The sequence below is a fragment of the Triticum aestivum genome, chromosome 6B (genome assembly GCF_018294505.1).
Source record: "Triticum aestivum cultivar Chinese Spring chromosome 6B, IWGSC CS RefSeq v2.1, whole genome shotgun sequence".
NCBI classification, from domain to species: Eukaryota; Viridiplantae; Streptophyta; class Magnoliopsida; order Poales; family Poaceae; genus Triticum; species Triticum aestivum.
Window position 1 is genome coordinate 692,003,126 of NC_057810.1, and position 18,777 is coordinate 692,021,902.

At 42.6% G+C, this 18,777-nt stretch overlaps 1 long non-coding RNA gene across 1 annotated transcript; it reads right to left on the bottom strand.

The window, feature by feature from the left end:
• Positions 1-3,273: 3,273 nt before the first annotated feature.
• On the bottom strand, positions 3,274-5,908 carry LOC123134918 (uncharacterized). Its single transcript, XR_006465766.1, has 4 exons — positions 5,768-5,908; positions 4,765-5,676; positions 4,207-4,359; positions 3,274-3,463 (listed from the first exon to the last, which is right to left on the bottom strand). It is a non-coding gene; the product is annotated as an uncharacterized lncRNA (long non-coding RNA).
• Between the last annotated feature and the right edge of the window lie 12,869 nt (positions 5,909-18,777).

The window sequence follows — 18,777 nt, forward strand, 5'->3', positions numbered from 1 at the left end:
ATTTTAATTCCAATACTATGAAATCATGAACCAACAAACATAATGTCCAATTAAAGGCGAGTAAAAAAATTCCTCAACAACAACTAAAACATTGAAAAATTGGAGATGGATTACAGATGTTTTCAATTAATAAAAAACTAACCAACATTTTCCTAAAAAAGTGTACATAATAGACATTGCCTGCCCATCTGCGCGGGCAATTCTACTAGTTGCCATCCCATATATGAACTTTAGATGCACACTCTCAGAAGCCAATGGTGGAAGTGGCCGCCCTGTCACCGTGATGGTTCTAGAATTTGAAGACTGCACAAAACATGGCAAGGTACAATAAATTTGTTCCAATGTCCTTAGTTGATATATATTGGTGAATACCTTTACGCAATTTCTATTATTCTGTTTTGTGGGAAAAAATAATTATCTTCAGTCGATTCTCCGGCTCTGGCTGGCCGAAATTCTTTGACCCGGAGACATGCAAGATTCTTTTCAGCAATATCCTTGCCAAATATCTTTGTCAACGAGGAGTTTGGTGGTGCGATGCCAACAGACATTATACATATGACCGCTGAGACTAAGGAGGGGTACAGATTTCAGACAGTTGTGGAATGCATGGTATTCGGCATCAGTCTCTGATGATCAAACTTACAACAGGCTATGAAGAATAGTGAAAACAATGAAGACAAATCAACTTAGTCCTTGATGGACGGATGGATGCACTCTATCCACTACCTGTTAGAGATTCTTCATAAAATGGAATCTACCAACTCGAAGATGAGAGAAGAAATAAACTGCATTTCCACAACATGAGAACAACCAGATAAGAGAATCAAACCCCAAGTGAGCTTGCATTGATGATACAAACGTCGTGTGGTAACTATTGTATTGTCACCATCAGTTACATGGTTATTAGTTTTGGTGGAACAACAGTCATTCTGAACTACACCGGAGTACAATCCAATTTAACACAAACTGAATACTTACAGATTAAAAAAGGGTGCATACTCTGGCAGTCAAACAGGGCACATAGGCTCAATTTCCATTGTACATAGTCATGTCCTCACCCAATTTCTATTTTCCAATAATGGAAAAACGACAATGTTCTGACCAACCAGGACGCATTTTAAGACTTCGACCAATTGGAAACTGTTTTCGTGAGTTGCACTGATCAATCAACGCAACCATAACATGATGAAATGCAAGAAACTAAATCTAGCGACAATGGCCAACATAGGACCACCATTACAGACTAACAAAGGCTTAACACCTACATGACGACCGAGGACACATCTTTGTAGCCATTAATGGTGGAAGCTCCAGGGCCTCGTGCGTTAGGAGGATCCTTCTGGAAACTGAGATCTGCACAAAACATGAAAGTGTACGATAAGTTTGGTACCAAGATGTTTTTGTTCAATCGTGCCAAAGATCAGCAGCCAGTATCATAACAACCCCTGCCATTATGTATCTGCAGATATCAAATTTGAGATGTAAATTCAGTGGCTGTATCTGCGGACACATCTAACTTTTTTAAATATGTACCTACAGACTGACACTGACAAGGATCGGAACAAAGACGGGAAGTTTCTGACTTTACAGAAGCAAAGACGTACAGAACCAGTTTCAAGACCAAGAAGAGATCAAATGAACATGTTTAAAGCAAAGAATATGAAGTGAAATTTAGGCATACACCGAACATTCAAGCAGCAACATGACTATTTCTTCAGACCTAAATGACCACAATCCTTACATGGTCAGAATACAATCCAATGCTAAATACAAGAGATCACCATTGTTATATCAAACAAGGCAACCTAGGATGAGGTGAACTAAGTGACTGCCTTGGTGTCCTTGGACACATGTGTGGTTGGTGACTTAGCCGGGGATGACAGGGCGGATGAGTGTCTGAATCTCGCAGGATTTGAGGGTGGAATCGTGGCGAGTTCATGAATTACAATGTCAGGCCATGCATGGCCAGATTGTAATGGTTCGGTAGAGGCTACTAGACAAATATCCAAGTCCAGTATTACCCATTCATAACTTACAATCTGAGTGCGACTACGACAATTGATGCTAATATGCTCACGGAGATCCTTTCATGAACTCCTACGAGTTTATTCCTCGTTTGGTCATAGTGGGGATGTAAACCGGGTCCCCACTTATCGGTCTAATAGTTCAATAAAGCTCTTTTTGTGGGAAAATGAACTATCGAGTTAAGTAAATCTAACCAAACGGGCCTTGCGGCGTCATTTGTTGCGCATTGACATGCCTAGGTCATAGATATTATACCAGGGGGAAAATTGTATTTTTCTAGTCTGAGTTAACACCTTTAGTAACCAAAATTGATGGAATTTCATATTAGGAACAAAACTTCGACCATGTGTCAAATAGGGAGGATTTTATTTTTTTCAGGGCCAAATAGGAAACCACATTTTTATTCAGGGTCAAATAAAGAATTCTCTAAAGAAGGAAAAGATAGAATCCTTAATGAATTTATCACCGCAAGTCCACAACCACCATTTCACCTCCCCAAAGACTCATTGTGGCGAGAAAGAGCGGAGTGACTGGAAAGAGCATTAATGAGATGGTAGGTTTTCGATGGGTGTCTGATGGTTGTCTATCCTTGAGCAATGTGTTTTTTCAACAAAGAGAGTAATGGTAATTATATACAGACCAACAAACAACCTAGAAAGACACATGTATTTTTTTCAAAAAGGAGGCTTGACCCTCGGCCTCTGCATCATTAGAATCCACACATACAGGTGCTAGAACATTGCACAAACAACCGAGGAAAATAAAAATACAGAGAAGCCCCTAGAGGTCCCTGAGCGACGGCCATCTCGCCATCAGCCTTCACCGCTGCCAGAGAAGAGAAGAAACCATGAACTGAAAAGCACATTTGCAGAACGCTCCTTTCATGGACCTCAAGAATGCGAAGCTAGAGGCGGTGACAATGACATTGGGGAACATCGGCTGGAAATGACCCCCGTACTTCTCGAGCCCAAGATCCACCTCGACTGGAAATCGTAGCTTGTATTCTCGAGCATGAACACACTCATGAACATGTCATGTTTAGAAAGAAGCAGACAATCACATGTTGCATATTACTTACCACAATCCAGAACAACACTAGACAGGTGCATGAAACATCTTATCACAATTACATAACCGGTTCAGGCCTGGCACTAAGTTCATGAGATGAGCAAAAGTGCACTAGGACTACCACGACACTTCAAAACCTCGACATTTATGATTTATGATAACATCCAAGCAACAAGCTACACAGAAATACATAAGAGTTCATATGAATAGGACACTAGTAGACGAAATGCAACAAAGCACATAAGAGTTCATAACTTCATATGAATAGGACACTAGTAGATGAGACACAACAACTTCATGGCACTAGATCCGAGGGCCTCAAGTTTGAATAACGGGGATGATCTGATCAGATATAGATCAAAATTAAACCCTGCATAACAACAAAGGACACAATGGGCACATGAAGTCTCGTACCGGAAGGAATGCAGGGAATATTATGAGAAATTTTGTTGGTTGATCTAGCTATCAGAATGCTTGAATTCATACGAACTCTTCAGTTTTAGTGTAGCTAGCCATCAGGGCTTATTCTAAGAACTTCTTGTAACGGGACTGTAATGGAACATGAAACTAAGCAGAAGTTTTAACTTAAATTTGGTAGGAAGAATTTTGGGTAGCGCTTACACGAAACAGCTATAGAGCAGGGTGTCAAACTGTCCCATTTGAATAAAATAATGTACACTTCAGATTTTTGCCTTCGGTACTACCTACATTAGTCCAGACCACCTTACATTACCTAATCAAGCATTCAGTTGAGGAAAATAATGCTTTCTTTTGCTGCGCTAACTGATAATTAAGCTCCCTACTCTTGTGCATTGCTAACATGGGCATTCTGCTGCATGTAGCTACCAAGCACATGTTGCAGCTCTAGTTGTTTAGCCAGTGTTACCGCTGGGTTCCATCCACACCTATGGTGATGACAAGAAGCATCAATGCCACCATTAAACGTGCAACATTGTGGTTCCCAAGTATAGTGCGGTGTCATGGTGGGCTACAAGGACGTAAAAAGTGGTGTGGATATATCGTCCTACTCTTCTTGGGGCTAAGATTTTTTTATCCAAGTATGTTAATGTATTGGTTGGCGACTGAAAGATAATAATGATGATGGCAACTTACATGCGAACTTCAACCTCAATTTTCTCGTAAGGCACTCCATGGGCACATAGAATCTTTATAATACGGCGAACTATCACACCATTCATTGAGCAACAATGTTTTTAACTTGCTAAACACAGGGCGCCATTTCAAATCCATTCTGAAAATAGATAACTGGAGATAAAATGAAGAAGGTTAAACCACAATTCAAGATCTAAATTCAGAAGTACAAGCTCCTTTTTTAGATATGGAAGTACATGCTTTGAAAGCTTTCTAATGGCTCTCTTTTTGTATAGCAATTAATAGTTAGCATATACCACAATTTGTAACCCAAGCTGTACTATAATCTCAATGCTACATATTTGAATAGTACACATGACTAAATTATCCAGTAGCGGTATGCATAGTAACAAATGTGTTCAAGAAACATCAAGATTCAAGCATGTGAATTCTGGAAAACATGCAACACATGTAATGAACATGCTTGATAAGATTCTATTGACAAATATCTTCATGCAGACATACATAGAATCTAGCGGATGTAAAACAACAATAGGAGGTGGCGAAAAGGGAGCATACCCGTGTCGGATCATATATTTTCAACTTAAAATTTGTTGTGCCCGACAAACTTTCCAGAGCCACAGGATAGTTGGTTCCACCAGGTTGAGCATCACATCCTTCACATGATGGATTACCACAGTAACACAGTTCCCCTCACACCCTTCTCCAAGCTTTACAGATGTTGTTACAAGTAATGACTTGCTATATAGCAAAGGAGCCCAACCCCAAAGTGGAGCTAGTATGAAGCCAATGAGATTTGGGGTGGAAATACGAATGCGGTCATCAATACAAAAACCCCCACCATTAATTTTAAGATGTCGTAATGTTTGGGATAGGATATTCACATAGATGTCACAACTTATCATCTCTAACACTTCTAGCACCTTATAACTCGAAAAATCGAGGGAGCATCCCTCAAAGTGCATGCCATCAAGATGTAACCTCTTCAAGTGTGACGAGATGATAGTAGTTTCGATTACCCGCCAGGGAAAACAAATTTTAAGCACTTGAACTTGACACGATAGAGCATCCCAGAGCCACGGCTTCATTTGTTGGAATGCCTCATCGGCCCATTCGGGGTAATCAGCCGCAGTCTCCACACAATCCGAACTGATGTCACATACATTTAGAGGAGTTGGGTCGCGAAGGAGAAGAAACTCGTTCACAAATGTGTTGGAGCCACTGACGTCGTCGTAGCTATCGGGGTCATTGATGCGTAGGGCGGGCACAGACTTCCAGAGCATGCTCCAACGCTTACCGAGAACGCATGTCTGCACAGAGTCGTGTGAAGGTAGGAACGACATAAGATAGCCGAGAAGATCATTTGGGAGGGCCTCGAGGCGGTCCTCTCCGCTGGCGTGAGTCGTTTCCATGGTTTCCTCGTCATTAAGCCTCTCAGACATTATGTCGAACAGGTTGCCTATGCCGAAGCTGTAGTGTTGTTAGACGTGGTGAGCCGGTCAGTGAGACCAGTCACGTGGAGAATATAGACAATAATCACGATCTCACCGGATTAGCTCACCTGCAGCCGCCGCTAGATGACGTGTGTGCTCCTCTACCTCCTCCTCCTCCTCCTCCTCCTCCTCCTCCTCCTAGATGGTCCTCAGTTCTCCAAGCAGCAAAAGAGGGGACTCTTCTCTCACGCCTTCTCGCTCATAATTTGGTGGAACAGGAAAACAAAGAATGTCGAAGGAAGGGAAAAAGAGAAAGTGATGGGTGTTTGATGGATGTGGGTGGGTCTTATAGAAAATAACTTCTATTTAATACCGGAAGGGTCTCGAAGGAACCAGAAAAGCCACTTTAGTAATAACTTTGGCACAATGTGAGAGCGGGCGAACTAAAAGTGGCGACAAATAGTCTAGATTATCTTTGCGTTCACTGTATCACGGGATATGTGCCATCCTCTCTTCCAAAGAGAGCCAAATTAGAAAATACAACACCGAATACGCGTCATGGTTTATAACTGATAGATGGGTGGGAACATCACATTATGTCATAGGCGTTTTAATGAATGCCGAGGTGAAGGACAGAGGCTCCAAGGTTTGATGGTACTTATCAGTTTTACCATGTGAGCATAATGGCGGCACTGCACCAACCTGGTTCTATCTCATGTGACCGAGCGCGTATCGGCTGAGATGGAGGAAGGTGGAGCAACTACTCCATGAGGGGTTACATATTTCCTTATTCTAGAGGCGGATGCGATTGGATCCACGTTTGTTTCAGGTGTGTGTGTGTGTGCGCGCGCGCGCGTGTGTGTGTGTGTGATGAAACAACTGTGCCATCGAAGGAGTCACTACCGCAGGAATGACTAATAGTGGCTAGCGAAAAAGCCCAGCAGTAACAAGCAAGGCTATCAGGGGCGCCCACCACTGACCTCCAACCACTGCTGACATGGCATCATGGCAGGCGCTCATCCGCCACTGGTAGATAAGTTTGAGTGACGGGCATTGTTTACTACCCGCCACAGGTGTCGGTTTTTGCGCGCCAATGGTGCCCTAGCGGTTGTGCTGTAGCGCCCACCATTGGCGGGCGAGGCTCAAGAGAGAACCTCATTTGTTGGCATTGCATGTTGCCACACATTACTTCCAAAAGGTTAATTAACATGGTCATGTGATTCTCAATATAACTAAACCACACTCAATCCATTTTGGAAACAAACGACAAACTAATTAAGTAACACTTCAAATTTGTTCCACTCAACAAACAAACATCAATGTATCACATCCATCTTAACATACTAATTACAATTCATCGGCTAATATATTCATGTCTTGGACCTTATTTCTAAACATGGTCAATGACAACCATCATCTACAAGTCGTTGCGGTTGCTATCCCTTATGGTGATTATCACTGGTGTGTCGACCCTTAGTTATCTCTTTCCCGTCATGAACTCCCGCCAGCCGGCCTCATAGAAGGATATGCGCCCGTCTGGTTCCGTCTTGTACTGAACCGTGGTGACCTGCTCTGTTGGTCCATGGCGTACTCCAGCTTTGCCGATGATGGGGATGTCCACTCTGTCAACCATCTTCATAGGTAATTTCTGAACTTCCCCATCATTAAGAGCAACTAGAGAGCACATTGTTGGGGAACGTAGTAATTTTTAAAAAAATCCTACGCACACGCAAGATCATGGTGATGCATAGCAACGAGAGGGAGAGTGTTGTCTACGTACCCTCGTAGACCATAAGCGGAAGCGTTATGATAACGCGGTTGATGTAGTCGTACGTCTTCAGGATCGACCGATCCTAGCACCGAAGGTACGACACCTCCGCGATCTGCACACGTTTGGCTCGGTGACGTCCCACGAACTCACGACCCAGCAGAGTGTCGAGGGAGAGCTTCATCAGCATGACGGCGTGATGACGGTGATAATGAAGCTACCGGCGCAGGGCTTCGCCGAAGCACTACGACGACATGACCGAGGTGGATTATTGTGGAGGGGGGCACCGCACAGTGCTAAGAGATCAATGATCAACTTGTCTTTCTATGGGGTGCCCCCTGGCCACGTATATAAAGGATGGAGGGAGGAGGAGGCCGGCCCTCATAGGGCGTGCCCAAAGTGTGGAGTCCTACTAGGACCATCTAGTCCTAGTAGGATTCCACCTTCCACATGGAATAGGAAAAAGGGAAGGGAGAAGGAGAAGGAAGGAAGGGGGCGCCCCCTTTCCCTAATTCAATTCGGACCAGTCCATGGGGAAGGGGTGCGGCCACCCTTGAGGCCTTTCTCTCCTTTCCCGTATGGCCCATTAAGGCCCAATACGAATTCCCATAACTCTCCGGTACTCCGAAAAATACCCGAATCACTCGGAACCTTTCCGATGTCCGAATATAGCCTTACAATATATCGATCTTTACGTCTCGACCATTTCGAGACTCCTCGTCATGTCCCCGATCTCATCTGGGACACTGAAAAAACTTCGGTCATCAAATCACATAACTCATAATACAAATCGTCACAGAACGTTAAGCGTGCGGACCATACGGGTTCGAGAACTATGTAGACATGACCGAGACTCATCCCCAGTCAATAACAAATAGCGGAACCTAGATGCTCATATTGGTTCCTACGTATTCTATGAAGATCTTTATCGGTCAAACCGCATAACAGCATATGTTGTTCCCTTTGTCATCAGTATGTTAATTGCCCGAGATTCGATCGTCGGTATCTCAATACCTAGTTCAATCTCATTACCGGCAAGTCTCTTTACTCGTTCTGTAATACATCATCCCGCAACTAACTCATTAGTCACATTGCTTGCAAGACTTATAGTGATGTGCATTACCGAGAGGGCCCAGAGATACCTCTCCGACAATCGGAGTGACAAATCCTAATTTCGATCTATGCCAACTCAACAAGTACCATCGGAGACACCTGCAGAGGACCTTTATAGTCACCCAGTTACGTTGTGATGTTTGGTAGCACACAAAGTGTTCCTTTGGTATTTGGTAGTTGCATAATTTCATAGTCATAGGAATATATATAAGTCATGAAGAAAGCAATAACAACATACTAAACGATCAAGTGCTAAGCTAACGGAATGGGTCAAGTCAATCACATCATTCTCTAATTATGTTATCCCGTTAATCAAATGAAAACTCATGTCTATGGCTAGGAAAATTAACCATCTTTGATTCAACGAGCTAGTCAAGTAGAGTCATACTGGTGACACTCAGTTTGTCTATGAATTCACACATGTAATAAGTTTCCGGTTAATACAATTCTAGCATGAATAATAAACATTTATCATGATATAAGGAAATAAAATAATAACTTTATTATTGCCTCTAGGGCATAGTTCCTTCAGTCTCCCACTTGCACTAGAGTCAATAATCTAGTTCACATTGCCATGTGATTTAACACCAATAGTTCACATCGTCATGTGATGTTTAACACTCTATAGTTCACATCGCCATGTGACCAGCACTCAAAGGGTTTACTAGAGTTAATAATCTAGTTCACATCGCTATGTGATTAACACCCAAGAGTAATAAGGTGTGATCATGTTTTGCTTGTGAGAGAAATTTAGTCAACGGGTCTGCCACATTCAGAGCCTTACGTATTTTGCAATTTTTCTGTGTCTACAATACTCTGCACGGAGCTACTCTAGCTAATTGCTCCCACTTTCAATATGTATCTAGATCGAGACTTAGAGTCATCCAGATCGGTGTCAAAGCTTGCATCGACGTAACTCTTTACGATGAACTCTTTGTTACCTCCATAACCAAGAAACATTTCCTTATTGCACTGAGGATAATTTTTCCGTTGTCCAGTGATTCACTCCTGGATCACTATTGCACACCCTTGCCAAACTTAGGGCAGGGTATACAATAGGTCTGGTACATAGCATGGCATACTTTATAGAACATATGGCTGAGGAATAGGAATGACTTCCATTCTCTCTCTATCTTCTACCGTGGTCGGGCTTTGAGTCTTACTCAACTTCACACCTTGCAACACAGGCAAGAAATCCTTCTTTGACTGTTCCATTTTGAACTTACTTCAAAAACTTGTCAAGGTATTTACTCATTGAAAAAACTTATCAAGCGTCTTGATCTATCTCTATAGATCTTGATGCTCAATATGTAAGCAGCTTCACCGAGGTCTTTCTTTGAAAAACTTCTTTATGCTTTCCAAAAAATTCTACATCATTTCCGATCAACAATATGTCATTCACATATACTTATCAGAAAGGTTCTAGTGCTCCCACTCACTTTCTTGTAAATACAGGCTTCATCGCAAGTCTGTATAAAACTATATGCTTTGATCAACTCATCAAAGCGTATATTCCAACTCTGAGATGCTTTGCACCAGTCCATGGATGGATCGCTGGAGCTTGCACATTTTGTTAGCACCTTTAGGATTGACAAAACCTTCTGGTTGCATCATATACAAGTCTTCTTTAGTAAATCCATTAAGGAATGCAATTTTGTTTATCCATTTGCCCGATTTCATAAAATGTGGCAATCGCTAACATGATTCGGACAGACTTAAGTATCGTTTCGAGTGAGAAAATCTCATCGTAGTCAACACCTTGAACTTGTCAAAAACCTTTTTCAACAAGTCTAGCTTTGTAGATAGTAACACTACTATCAGCGTCCGTCTTCCTCTTGAAGATCCATTTGTTTTCTATTGCTTTCCAATCATCGGGCAATTCAACCAAAGTCCATACTTTGTTCTCATACATGGATCCTATCTCAGATTTCATGGCCTCAAGCCATTTTGCAGAATCTGGGCTCATCATCGCTTCCTCATAGTTCGTAGGTTCGTCATGGTCAAGTAACATGACCTCCAGAACGAGATTACTGTACCACTCTAGTGCGTATCTTACTCTGGTTGACCTACAAGGTTCGGTAGTAACTTGATATGAAGTTACATGATCATCATCATTAGCCTCCTCACTAATTGGTGTAGGAGTCACAGGAACAGATTTCTATGAAGAACTACTTTCCAATAAGGGAGCAGGGACAGTTACCTCATCAATTCTACTTTCCTCCCACTCACTTTTTTTGAGAGAAACTCCTTCTCTAGAAAGAATCCATTCTTTAGCAACAAAGATGTTGCCTTTGGATCTGTGATAGAAGGTGCACCCAAAATTTTCTTTTGGGTATCCTATGAAGACGCAGTTCTCCGATTTGGGTTCGACCTTTATCTGGTTGAAGCTTTTTCGCATAAGCATCGCAGCCTCAAACTTTAAGAAACGACAACTTGGGTTTCTTGCCTAACCACAGTTCATAAGGTGTCGTCTCAACAGATTTAGATGGTGCCCTATTTAACGTGAATGCAGCTGTCTCTAATGCATAACCCCAAACCGATAGTGGTAAATCGGTAAGAGACATCATAGATTGCACTATATCCAATAAAGTATGGTTATGACGTTCGGACACACCATTATGCTGTGGTGTTCCAGGTGGCATGAGTTTTGAAACTATTCCACATTGTTTTAATTGAAGACCAAAATCATGACTCATGTATTCGTCTCCGCGATCAGATCGTAGAAACTTCATTTTCTTGTCACGATAATTTTCCACTTCACTCTGAAATTCTTTGAACTTTTCAAATATTTCAGACTTATGTTGCATCAAGTACATATACCCATATCTGCTCAAATCATCTGTGAAGGTAAGAAAATAATGATACCCGCCGCGAGCCTCAACACGCATCGGACCGCATACATCAGTATGTATTATTTCCAATAAGTCAGTTGATCGCTCCATTCACTACTAGGGAAAACCTTATACACAGAACTTTAGCAGCAGCGAGGGTCAAAAAAGCACGCTGGTGCTAACTAGCAGTAGCGCGCCTGGACAAACCGCGCTGCAGATAAAGTTCTAGCAGTAGCTCGTGCTGCCCTAAACACGTTACTACTAAAATTCCCACGGCTTAGCCGATAGGCTTCACATAGTAGTAGCGACCTATAACGAACCGCGCTACCGCTACATTCTTTGTAGCAGCGCATTTTATTTTAAACTCGCTACTGCTAAAGATATAAAATTAAATGGAAAGCAAATAGAAAGGTAATTGAAAATAAAAGAAATAGAATAAGGTGAAAGGGAAAAAAATAAAATGTGAAGAAAACTAAATGAAAAAGGGAAAAAAGAGAAAGGAGTAGCAGTAGCGTGTATCCCAGAAAGCGCTGTAGCTAACGTAGCGGTAGCGCTCTTCCTGGAACGCGCTACTGCTACCTCTGACTTAACCACGGGGTTCGTCCTTCCCCACACGGCCACTTCCCCAAATCCAACTGTCCACACTCCTCGCCGCCGCCGTCGCCCGTCGGCCGCCGCGCGCTCTCCGCACACCCTCTACGCCGCCCCGACCCCAGATTCAACGCCGCCTCCGCCCCCGACCTCAACGCCGCCCCGGACGCCGCCCCCGACCCCGACCTCAACGCCGCCATCGGCCACGCGCCCGAGCCCCCGACCCCGACCTCGACGCCGCCTTCCCCTCCCTCATCGCAGGCACCCGAGGTGAGCACGCCTGCTGCTCCCTCTCCCCTACCTCTGCCTAGGGTTTTTTTATATTTTAGTTGCATCAAATTAGTTAGGGTTCATGTAAGAGTGGAAACAAATCGGATGTGGATGCGGCAAATGAGTTAGGGTTCATGTAAGGGTGGAAACGAATCAAATTTCTAAGATGAATCATAAAACGAGTAAAATTTGACCACTTATTTCACTTTATAGTTGGATAATTGGAATATCCGCTACCACTTTCCAGCCCTATAGGTTCATCAAATTAGATGGTAATTAGGGCAGTAGTTCCTAGGTACTAATTAGTTAGTAAGAACTAGGTACTAATTAGGTATTAGAATATTTTTATTTATAGTAAGTTTATTTTTAGTAAGAACTAGTTGAATTAATAGAACTAGTTAGTAAGAACTTGTTGCTATTTTTTAGTTAAAGCAATTTTTCCCGCATCGACGTGGACGATGCCTATCCGACATCCTCGTCGTCGAGTCGGCGGAGGACAACACCTGTAGCGACCCGACCCGAATGGATCAAGTCTCTGTGCTTATGTGTCATCCCTGGATCAGTATGCTGACACACACAGTACTCGAAGGATTTATAACAGAGGTAAATCACATGTATAAAGTAACGTAAATACTATTACCTCAATCCAAAATATAGCGGAAGCAACAAGGTTGTGGTTTCCCATCAACACCAACGGCAAAGTTGAGTATAGGAAATCGTAACCCTAACGTACCACTTACTCGTCGTCTGAAAAGTCTGCAACATGAAAAGTTGCAGCCCGAAAACGGGTCAGCACATGGAATATGCTGGCAATGTAACACATAGAGAGTAATGAAAGAATAGGCTATACTACATGCATATATGGCTGGTGGAAAGCTCTATGATTACAGTTTTTGCGAAAAGCCAATTTTTCCCTACATCAAAGGAATAATTTTGTTTAACTATCATGGTGGTTGTTAAACATTGAGAATGGTTGACAGCATCCTCAATCCCAATTAAAAGTACTCATTAAACCCAAACAAATTATAATAAGTAACGTGTTGAGATCAACAGGATAATCCAAGAACTAGATACTCAAAATGTCCATAACCGGGGACACGGCTAATCATGATTAGTTTGTTACTCTGCAGAGGTTTGCGCACTTTTCCCACAAGACTCGATCGCCTCCGTTTGGTTTCTCGCACTACAGGGTGTTTGAGAAGACGGATGACCGAGACATAGTCTTTCAGAAGCGCTAGCACCTTACATGTGGGGTAAACCGGTACACCTACATCCCCTACATCTGCTAGTCTACCCCGTAAGAGTTCGCACAACTTAGTCAACTATGCTAGAGCCCATAGTAGCATGTGGCTGCACACGGAAGTTTCTAGCATGAAAGATCTTATGATCCCTTTGAGCCTGGGTGGCGGTCCAAAAAAAACAGGCAAGTCCTGATAGACATCAGGTGCCTCAATCCACCCAGATGTGTGTTTAGGTTGCCACCTTAGATAAGCCATTAATTAACAATCTCACATCTGTCATGGATATTCACTCACCCAATCCACGTCTACTAGCATAGCATAGCATAATAAGCAAACGTAGAAGTAACTCCCAAGGTTTCATAAGTAACAGGTAATAGGTACTACCTCAATTCTGCTTCCCAACCCACAATTTAATTAGATCCTAACAATGCAAGTGTTTGAGGGTTTGATCTAATGCAATAAAACTGGGTAGTAGGAAAGATATGATCAAGTGTTACTTGCCTGCAATGTTGATGAAGATGATTCGCACTCAAAACTCTTGATAGATCTAATCGTCATACTCCGGTCAATCTATCGTAGGCAAGCAATAGTAACCACACAATAAGTACTCATCTAATGCACAGGGAAAAATCGAACAAGAGAACGAACCAGAAAGTTCAACTTAAGAACTCCGGTTGCAAAGAAAGAACGAGCCGAACAAACGACGAAAAACAAACGGCGGAAGAAAACAACTCGGTTCTAGCAAGTTGAATCTAGGTCAAAATTTTACTGTAGCAAAAGCTTGTTCAAGTTGATTAGACGAAACGGCGGTTTCGAGATGAAACTCCAGGCGCTTGAATCACCTGATTCCGATAAACGAGCGAGAAGATAAACTAGAACGAAGATCGGATCTGAGATCGCGATCGCGGAATAAATCCGACGAGAAGAAAAAGAAGAACGGTTATACGAACAGACGTCGTTAACCGGGAAATAATCGGTGATCACGTTCGTTGAGACGAACGGTCCGAAAGAAGAACGAAAACCAATCTAGGGTTTTCGGGAAAAGAGATCGAACGAAAAACCGATCTAGAACACCGGAACGGTTTAGCGAAAAATCGGAAAGAAAACGAATCGGTAGAGAAGAAAAGAATCGGAACGGTTTATAAGAAAAACCGAACCGAGGGAAAGAAGAGACGCGGCGCGGTACCTCCGGCGAACGGCGGCGACGGCGGCGTTGACGCAGGGCGGCGGCGGCGCGGTGACGCATGGTGGCGGTGGCGGCACTAGGGCGCGGGGTTGGGCGGCGTTGACGCGGCGGCGATGCACAAGGGCGGCGGCGCGGGTGAGAGGCGCGGGGTGAGGCGCGGCTTGGGTGGTGCGGCGGCGCGGCGTGGGGCGGCGGAGAGGAGAGGAGAGGTGTTGGTTTGATGTGTTTAGAGGGGGGGTGCTTGGGTATTTATATTGGGGAGGGGAGGGTTTTGCTTGGGGTAGGGGACAAGAAATAGACTAGGATTAGGAAACAAAAGGAAAAGATCTAGAAATAGATACGGAATAAACGAACATAGGACAAGAGTCCTACTAAGGACTAGGAAAGCAAGGAAGCGGCGGCTCCCTGGTGCACGCGCGCTATGGCCTCTTGGCCGGCCGGCGGCTAGTGGCTTGGGCCTTTGGCCCAAGGCGCTGCGGATTTTTTTTTAAACGGTCTCGCGCGCAGAAAAATAAATAAAAGAAAATCTAAACGAACTCCAAAATTTAATAAAGTAAATTTTCCCCGACTCCTAAAAATGAGCCGAACAAAATGAACTTTTCTCCGGACCTAAAAAGCAAATTTTGAAAACGCACATTTTCCCTATCCGAATAAAATGCAAATAAAACTCCGGCAAACAAAATTTGATCTATTTATTAAATCTTCATTTTCCTAAATTTGGGAAAGTCATATTATTCCCTCTCTTATATTTTTGATAACGGAAAATAATTGAAGATGAAATAAATAAATCAAATGATCCTCTTTTCAATTCGAGAAAACTCTCAAATATGAAAATAACGAAATCTCCAACTCTCTCCAAGGGTCCTTGAGTTGCGTGAAATTTCTAGGATCGACCAAAATGCAAGAAAATAAAATATGCATGATGATCTATTCCAAATTGAAAATAAATTCAAAGGGGCTTTGAATTTAATTCTTTGAAACTCCCAACTCATATTTCATATAATTTGAAGAAGTCATTTTATCTTCTCTCGTGAAAATCATTGAGTCGCATAAAGTTTCAGAATTGGGATATTTCCAAATGAAATTCAAATATTCTCAACACCCCTTGTCATTTAAATAAATGGAAGAAGTCATGTCATCTTCTCTCCGGGGTTTTGTGATGAAAAGAATTTGAATTCACGAAGATCAGAAAACCAATATGAAAGTTTGGGAAAGTCCTTTTATTCCCTCTCATTTAACTTTCAAAAAGTTTCGAATTCACTCACTTTCAGTCAATCAATCAAGCAATCAATCAAATCTATCTATTTGTTTATAACATTCCAAAATTTAGAATTTTGGGATGTTACAAACTACCACCCTTAAAATGAATCTCGTCCTCGAGATTCGGAGAGGCTAGAAAGAATAGGTTAGGGTTTGGGGTCTTCTCAAAGTCCATCGATCATCTCCGAGGTCTCGGGTGCTACCACCCTTAGAAACATTGTTACGGTTCCATCAAAACTCATATACTCCATCCTTATCGTTGACAGTGTCAGTCTTCTCAGATATTAAGGATAATCCCTTCTCTGGCTCTTCCGGTAGTGGCATAACCTTTTCCTCAATTCCTTTGTCCTTTCATCTTGGTAAGGTTATCCCGAAACTGGGTCTTCATAGCTGACGGGTCTGACGCCAATGCTAAACAACTATCGATATCTCGTGGTGGTCAACAATTTACGGTTTCTCCTGCAGGAAAGGGTCTGGGTTGAACCTCACCGTATAACCTACGGTTGGCAACAACTGCCGTGTACAAGGGAAAAAATACCTATACCTTTCTAAGGTTCAAACAAGGTTTAATATCGTTGTCTCTCTACTATAGGCAAGTCACTCAGATTTACCATCCCATATAGCAAAGCGAATAATAAGAGTAAGTCGGTATGGTGATCAATCCATCCCGCACCCAAATCATTACCATGTATACAGTTTAGCGAATCTCGCATACTAACACTCGGTCAACCTCACAAGCATTGCAGGATTTCTCTTGTCGATGAACCAAGTTCGGAAAATCCATTGATTCTGCAAGCCAAACAAACATCTATCGTTACTTAACAACTCTCAGGTTTTGCGTAAACTCCTATAGAATCGTCGGTTGATACAAGTCGTAACTTCTTCCAGGGTTTTTCCTTCAGCAAGAGTGTGCTTGCTTCTTGGCAGGTCCTGGGGCCTGTGGGTTATGGCCCATCTCATCACTTGCAAATCTTGAACTCATCATCTGGGCAACTGATCATTATCCCAACATCCAACTTCCTGGCATACTTAAATCCATCCAAATGTACTGTCTCTTTTCCTTATATTTGCACCAAACTGGGACATGATTACTCAGACTCTTCATGGAATTTCCATTGATCCATATTTCCAACATCATACCTCCTTTATATCCAATAACACTTCATTTCTTCATCCTCGTGGGATTTTCCCACATACCAAGATAAAAACTTATACTTATGAAGTCCATATTCACTTCGTAGAACATCATTATCCTTTCTGCGGTCAAGCGTCCTTACAAGGGAATATTGGCCATCTCTGCATGGCACTTCTTCAACTGGGAACCGTGAAACACGTCTTGAACTCCTGACAGTCCTTCGGGTAACTCAACTTGTTGGCCACTTCTCCATACGCTCCAAAACTCGGTATGGTCCTACAAACCTCGGGGCTAACTGTCCCTTAACTCCAATCCGTTTAACTCCTCGCAGAGGGAACACATGAAGACATGCTCTGTCTCCAATTTCATAGACTACCTCCTTGCGTTTTTAGTCTGCATAACTCTTCTGCCTGGACTGAGCTACCTTCAGTCTATCTCGAATCAACTTAACATTCTCTTCTGACTCCTTGATCACATTTGGTCCAAACAACTGACGGTCTCCAACTTCATCCCACATACTCTTGGGGCATCACACATATCGAGACAAAACTCGTATTTCATTTTGCCCAAAATCCATGCAGTGGAGTATCTTTATCCTTTCTGGGGTCAAAGGTTCTTACAGGGTACTACCACCCTTAAAATACACAAATCTTCCATAGACCATATTTCTCTTATCCTCAAAAATGGTCAAAATCCTCCTTCATAGAGTAGCAACTCATAAAATCCATATCAGTACCAACGAGGCTAACTTTATTAATTCTCAAATCATTACAATCTCCTGTTTTTCCATTACATGCCTCAATTCAATACCTCTATATAAAAGAAAATGTTCTCACTACCACTACTATATTACTTCTGTTACAAACTCAACTATTTATCACAAGTCTCCTTCTCCTTCGGACAACCTCTGGCAAAGTGCCCTGCTCCATTACAACGGAAACACATTACTTCTGACAGGTTTCGAGGTTTCCTCATGATCACATAGCCTCCTTGGGTCCTTTTCTTCCCTCTTGGGCAATCATTGAAGTAGTGCCCTGAATTTTTGCACCTGAAACATGTGATATGACTCAGGTCTTTCTTTGTGGAAATTGGGTTGTTCCTCGAATCCAACCTACTTCTCTTCCTGGACCTTTCCATTCCAATCATGGCTTCTATTTCCCGTGGGTCATATTCTACTTCCTCTGTCGGGAATTCTACTAGATTCCCGTTCATACAATTCTGGGAGATGTGTCCTTCTTCTCCACATGAATAGCATGACTTAGTGCAGGGTCTAATTGGCTCTTCTTTGGGTGTGTCCTCCACCTCTTTCTTCATCACAGGTTCTTCTAAACCTTCCATGAGAGCTCCTTTCATTGCTTCTTCCTTCAGCTGGATGGTTCGTTGTACCATGGGGTAAATGTGACACTGAGCAGGGTAGTGGGTAGTCCCTTCACACAAGAAACAAGTAATCTGTCTAGTTGGGCATTCTTCAGTTGGGTGACTTCCTTCACAATTAGGGCATTCATCCTTGTGTTCCTTATGGGTGTGTCCGATTTGTCCACAAATCTTGCATGCACAAGGTTTCTTCATATCCTTTCCATAAGGCTTCAACTTCTGGGACACAAACTGAGACTTTAGCAAGGTCAACTTAAATTCTTTCCAAGTGGTTACTCCTTGCCATCCATTGATGGTTTGGTACATCCTCCACCAAGTAGCAGCACCTCTTTCAAAGCATTGAAGAGCATGCTGGGCCATATCCTTTCC